Source organism: Gossypium hirsutum, chromosome D10, assembly GCF_007990345.1.
Source record: "Gossypium hirsutum isolate 1008001.06 chromosome D10, Gossypium_hirsutum_v2.1, whole genome shotgun sequence".
Taxonomy (NCBI): domain Eukaryota; kingdom Viridiplantae; phylum Streptophyta; class Magnoliopsida; order Malvales; family Malvaceae; genus Gossypium; species Gossypium hirsutum.
Window position 1 is genome coordinate 57,863,067 of NC_053446.1, and position 7,541 is coordinate 57,870,607.

A 7,541-nucleotide genomic window follows, 5' to 3' on the forward strand; every position below is an offset into this window, starting at 1 on the left:
AATTCCAATAATAAAACACACACATATATATAATATTCATTACCAAATAGCATTCAATTCAATTAAAATTGTACAAAATATAGTTCATACGAACTTATCAGGCTAAATTGCAGAAATACCAAAATTCAGGGACATTTTGAAAAATTTATATTTTTCTCGAATGTCCACCCAATCTTGATCTAAATTAATATTTCATTCAATTTAGTAATTTAAATAATAAAAAAATTCATTTCATGCAATTTGGTCACTTTTTGACATTTTTACAAATTTACCCTTAAAGTTTCACATTTGTTCAATTTAGTCCCTGAACCTAAAACATGTAAATTGGCCATTTTTAATGAAAACTCATACTATTTGAGTAATCATATATTTTCCTCCTCCTCCTCTCCATTCCACATCCTTAATATATATAACATGCTTATATGTAACATTATCTATAATTTCACATTTATTTATATTCATTCAAAGCTGTCCACTTGAGTCATAGTCACTAAATTATTTATATCTTGAGCTACAGAACTCCAAAATGAGATCCGTTAATTTTATATGAAACTAGACTCACATATATTCTTACAATTAAATTTTCAGAATTTTTAGTTTAGCCAATAAGTACATTTTATTCTCTAAAGTCATCCCTATTATGCTGTCTGACAGTTCCAACCCTTCTTCACTAAAACTTAATTATCTCTTCATACAGAATTCAAATGATGTTAATGTTTGTTTGTATTGAAAATAGACTCATTAAGGATTTAAACATATAAATTTAAGACTCTAATAAATTTTCTCCAATTTTTTATTATTTTTCAAAGTCAGAACAGGGGAACCCAAAATTATTCTGACCTTATCTCACAAAACATCTTATATCTCATAATTTACAACTCTATTTCTTACACCTTTTATTCTATGAGAAACTAGACTCAATAAGATTTAATTTCATATTTTTTTCATCCTATAATTCAATTTATATGATTTTTGGTAGATTTTCAAAGTCAGACTACTGCTGCTGTTTCAAAACTATTTTAGTGTAAAATGTTGATTACTAAGTCTATAACACTCTTATTTTTCTTCTCCACACTATTTCTCAACACTTTCTCTTATTTTCTCTTCACTAACATATCAAGAACATATAACCTTATATAATACAACCCTACATTAACATCAATCCCATACTTTTTCAATAATATGAAACTCAAAAATATATTGAAATCATGATGTTCTTACCTTGCTCAATTAACTTCAATCTTTAACTTGATTTTCTCTCTCCTCTAGCCTCTATTTCTTGAATCTAACTTAATATTCTAGCTCCCCATAGTCTCTTTGTCAATTTTCTCTCTTGGTGGCTATGGAAATTTCTTTGATTTCTAAGTGAAAATGGTGGATTTTTGGTAAAAGGACCAAATTGTAAAGAAAACAAAACTTTCTTTCTTCCCCTCTTCTTCTCACGTTAATGCATGCAAAAATGGTGGGGATGGCTGCTTTTCATCCTTCTCTCCACATATATATATACTAAATAAATTAATAATAATAAAATAATATCATTTAAAAAATCAAATTAAAATATTAATAAACTAATATTTATTTATTAATCTAAAATATCTCCAACATCATCATTATCTTCTAGATTTCTCTCTCTTCTAATTGACCATTTTGCCCTTCATAATCTTTTAAAATTCGATCCTTGAGTCACCACTTAATTTGGTAAAATTGTGATTTAGTCCCTCAAACTTCTTCACCTTTTTCAATTTGGTCCCAATCCATCCATTTTTCTTAGTTTCTAGATTATTCCACCCTTAAAATATTTACACCATTGGTCCTTCGACTTTTTCATATTTACACTTTAACCTCTCAACTTTTGAGTATTTACTCTTGGGTAATAAAACTTTTCTCACTTTTGCGATTTAATCCTTTCTTGAATTAATATGTTATAATATACTTCCCAATATTGCCATAACTCAAAATTACCCCTTTTTAGCACTTTATTTCCTTATTTTAATATACCAGAGATATTATCTTACTTTCCTTACTGTAGAAATTTTTGGGGTATTACACAAATAGTAATCAAGTCATTCATCACAAAGACGAACGATTTGTGGTTATGTTTACTTTTCATCAACCATGTAATGTCAATGAGAGGATATCATTTACCTATATCTCAGGCTATAAATTCCACTATTGTGAATGACGCTACATACCGCAGAAGACGTATACCCAATGCACCAACTTTCGGTTCCTTATCTATGTGAACTCAGGCTTTTACTTACATCAAAGTTTACAAGTCACACATACATAGCTTGTCATCCACTCAGGATTAAAGTATGTTACACTTTAAACATCACAAGTGAATAAATCCATAAATGAATTCAGGATCTATTCTTCTTGGGTCTAGTCCGATATACTGTCAGTCCATTCAGTCTCATTTATCTCTATTTTTTGGAAGTCATCCGCTCCGATGCCCAAGACAATGTATCTCCCCAATTGGACTTGATAGACGTCATATTAGTCTTTAATTAGTTTGCTAATTTTTTATTAGACTAAGGACATGTTTATGTTCTTCTACTAATATAACCTGTCTTTCCGTATTACGATTCGACCACGTAATACCACTTAGTATTAGTTTAAACATTAAACAACCAGTGAGCTAATATTTGTTTCTATTTTGCTTTACATGTAAAAACCACGTAAGGATAATACATAAAGGGTATTAATGTAATTTATGAATAATTTTATTAACTAAACTATTTGAAAAATTATCAATATATATTAATGAAAATACTACACTTTGAACACCAAATCTAACAATATATCCTCTACAAAATTCGGGTTTGATTCAATTTTATATTCATCAGTTGAATCAAAAGTGTCTTTAGAAGGACTTTCTTCAATAATTTTTTATTCAACAAAGATCCTACATAAAATTTCTTTAATAATTCATGAAATTTATGATTCAAAAGAGATATTTTGTTTGGAATCAATCAAGGAAGGAAGTTAGAAGATAAGGAATGGAAGTGGCAGAAAGCTTGAGTATTTCAAGATATTAATTTGAACATATAATTTAATGTGAAATTATAAAGATTAATTATGTGAAACTATTTTATGTGTGATTTTATGATTCATTTTATCTGAATAAATGGAAAATAAGTACATATGGAAAATTAAATTATGAAATTTGTAACACCCTTAACCCGTAACCGTCGCTGAAATAGGGTTACGAGGTATTACTGAACCAAATTCAAATTCGAATAATCATATATATATACATGTTCAACCTATTAAACCAACCAAGTCTTAAATAAAAAAGGTAATATCAACTTATTACGAGTCATTTCATATCATGCATTGAACATATTCGTAAACACATAACTCATAATTAAAAATTATGTAGAATTTTTCAAACACCAGTTTTGGTCATACCTCATTTCGCCTACTCGACTAACAAATAAATTACAAACAACAATGACACAAATGTGTATATAAAACTCACATTTAAAATTTTACCTATTTTACATGTAATCATTATATTTTAACATATGTACCTATATCAACCCTTATAAATACAAGCAATTAAAAACATTGGGCTGAATATGCCATAAGCATTTATATAATTTCATAGTATATTTACTTATTATTATTCATACACTCAAAACTACTTATCAAATTGCATACAAATATTTATTCATCAAATAAATAAAATTACTATTCATATGGCCAATTTCCCAAGCTTTAATCGAATACAATTAAGCTTAAATATTTATGCTTTAACCAATGTCAAATTCATTACTACTCAAACAATTCCATGCATAACATACCAAGACCGATCCTATACATATATATATATTTATTTATTTATTTACTATGTATTATTTATCCCTCAATGTTTCAAAGGTCATTTACAAGACCAATTCCATAAACAATGCTCATTATGCAATTTACCAATTTCAACTACTCTGTATTCATAGTAAATCAATATATAGCTTTCACATAGTAAATGATAATTCAAATTCAATCTCAATTACCGAAAATTAAAATATTTCCATCCATGATTTCAAACATAGCTTATGCTTATACCGTATCATATCAATCAACCATAATATTTAATCAAAGCATGAAACCATTCATGTCAAAATAAACAAGCCATTTTCGCATGGCTTATTATATATATACACTTCATTCCAAATATATTCAAAAGGGCAGTAGAGCCTATACATACCATAGATTTTAAATTTAACTTTTATAGGTACCGATGGACGGACGATAGTGTGATTGACTATGCTGCTGATCCCCGAGCCCGTAACTAGCTTCCAAAACCTATAAAACCGAAGGAAACACATATACACAATAAGCTATCACAACTTAGTAAGTCATACGCAATTAAACAATTTAATGACGTTAATAATTCAATAACAAATCGAATAATGCAATCATATTCATATATACACATTCGAGCTCGCAAATCTTATATATATCAAATATATAACTATGAACCAATTTCAGCTTGGCCAAATATACCTTTAAGTAATAACATAGTTATTTTTTCATCTTCAGATCATATAACACTCTTTACCGAATGTACTAATTCATATATAAATGCATATAAAACATAGTTATGACTTCACACATATACTTACCCTTTGGCCGAATATATATATAGGCCTTTTACACACACACACATACTTTTGTATCCCAATTGATATAACCAACTAAATTTGATAGCATATAATAATTAAATATTACATACTTATACCAACATATACATATGTGTCACATTTATCATTCATCGGATCAGTACAATTTGTACTAAATAATTTATCGAAGCATTAATAAAGTTGCACCATTAGTGCTCTTCACTCAATTAACCAAATTGATCTCGGTTTCGCACACTTAGTGCCCGTTATTTAACATCATTATTTAGTTTTGCACACTTAGTGCTCGTTATTTAACATCATCATTTAATTCGCACACTTAGTGCTAATCATATAGCCGTAGCTATTTCATACTCGCACACTCAGTGCTAAATATCAACAAATCACATTCACATCTATCCCTGCTTCTCAAACATATACATATTCGGTTACCACACACATATATATATTTTGCATATTTCATTTCAGCATATATAATTAATATTTATCTAAAATTTACAATGTCTATTTGCTTATAAACTTACCTTGGATGTCGTCGATTGTTAAATCGGCTACTCGACCACTTTTGTCTTTCCCCGATCCAATTCCGTTTTCTTCAGTTCTTGGTCTAAATAAGTTCAAATTTAACTAATTTAACACACATTCACTCAATTTAATCCAAAAACAAAAATGGGCAAATTACCATTTTACCCCTACATTTCACATTTTTTACAATTTAGTCCCTATTTCACAAAATACAAAATAAACAAACTTTCATTGCACAATAGCTTGGCCAAATATGTGCTAAGCTCATATAAGTCCATGCATGTCATTTATTTCACATTTTAGTCCCTCAATTCATTATTTTTACAATTTAACCCTAATTACTCAAAATCATCAAAAATTCAATTACAACATATGTTTATCCATTTCATATCTTTTATTTTCTATCATTTAACAACAAAATAACAAGCTTTCAACAATGGCAAAATACAAAATCATCATCAAATTCAAAAATTCAATCATGGGTCTAGTAGTTTTCAAAGCAACGATCTCAAAAAAATAAAAATTATCAAAAACCGAAATCGAAACATACCTCAAATTGCTTGAACAAGCGCCGAATACATAGCTTCCTTATTTCTTTTTCTTTTCTTTTTGTTTCGGTTTGAAGAAAGATAAAAACATGGCTTTTTAAGTTATGTTTATTTAATATAACATTATATTATACTATTATTATTTTAACTTTTATATTTAATATATAAAAACTATATATTAACCATCATGCGGTCCACTACCTTTATTATTGGCTAAATTACAACATAAAACCTCCAAATTATAAAGACAACAACAATTAGGCACTTTCATATTTAACCATCAAATTTTTATTTTACGCAATTAAACCCTTTTCTCAAATTAAGCACTCAAAAAATAAAATTAATTCACGAAACTTTCACACATGTAAATTCACACATAATAAACACAGAAAATAATATTAAAATATTTTTTAGACTCGGATTTGTGGTCCCGAAATTACTGTTCCGATTAGGGTCAAAATCGGGCTGTTACAAAATTGAGATATTAATTTTGTGTAATGCAATTGAATATATTATCCATACTATTATTTAAGTTTTTGATTGAATTGGTGTCACAAGTCAATTGGACACTAATTCGGTTAGAAAAATTAAAGAAATATCTATCCGTGATTAAAATAATTCATTAAGAGGGCATTTTAATCTTTTCATTTTAATAATAACTTATAAAAATATGCATATAATGAAATTTGAACTCATGCCGATTAGATAAGTAAAACCTTATATTTATCACTCAATCAAAATTTTATTTTACTTTATTTTATGCATATTTATTTTAATATACATAATTTATTATATTCATCACTTGTATATATACTATTATTTAGGGTAAATTATTAAAATAGTCACTTTTATTTATCTCAAGTTACATTTTAGTCACTTATGTTTGAAATGTTACGTTTTATTCACTTACGTTATCGCGTTATAACATTTTAGTCACTGAGTCATTAATTGTTGTTAACGGTGTAACGGTAAGCTGACGTGACACGTTAAATCATCATTTCAAACAAAAATTTTAGGTTAATTTATACAATCGACCCCCCATATTTTTTCGTCTTGAGCAATTTAAATTTTTTTCTTGTATGTTTTTTTTCTTTATTTTTCATTCTCTTCTGCTTCTCCATCTGTTTTCCTGCCTTCTCTATTTCTTTTAACATGATTTTTCTATGTTTTTCATTTGTTAAAACTAGTCCCAATATTTTTATTTTTTTGAACAATTTAATTTTTTTAAGTGAGGCGAGCTTGTGGACTAGTTTTAAACACAGAAAAACTACGTTAAAAAAAAAGAAGAAATGAGAAAAACAAAGGGAGAAGCAGAAGAGAACGAAAAATATAAAAAAAATGAAAGTTAAAATAACATAAAAGAAAAAAATTAAATTACTCAAAATAAAAAATATAAGGATCAATTGCAGAATTTAACCTAAAATTTTCGTTTGAAATGAAGATTTAACGTGTCACGTCAGCTTACCGCTACATCATTGATGACAATTAACGGCTCAGTAACTAAAATGTTACAATACAATAACATAAATAATTAAAACATAACATTTCAAATATAAGTGATTAAAATATAATCTGAGGCAAATAAAAACTAATTATTTTAATAGTTTACCTTATTATTTAAGTTCTTGATTAATTTAATCGAACATCAACTCGATTAGAGAAATTATTTTTCTTTAATTTTAATATTGTAAATATTTTATATACTATTATTAATTTATTTCAAATTATAGATTTAATTATGTGATTTCTGTGTGGATAGAGATAGAATTGTCGTGTTCATAGAATTGATGGAATATGTTGGATGGTTTAATAGAAGGACAAACCGGAC

At 27.3% G+C, this 7,541-nt stretch overlaps 1 long non-coding RNA gene across 1 annotated transcript; it reads right to left on the reverse strand.

Moving 5' to 3' along the window:
* Positions 1-4,047: 4,047 nt before the first annotated feature.
* Positions 4,048-5,802, reverse strand: LOC107916153 (uncharacterized). Its single transcript, XR_001689405.2, has 3 exons — positions 5,716-5,802; positions 5,165-5,247; positions 4,048-4,305 (listed from the first exon to the last, which is right to left on the reverse strand). It is a non-coding gene; the product is annotated as an uncharacterized lncRNA (long non-coding RNA).
* Positions 5,803-7,541: the final 1,739 nt, after the last annotated feature.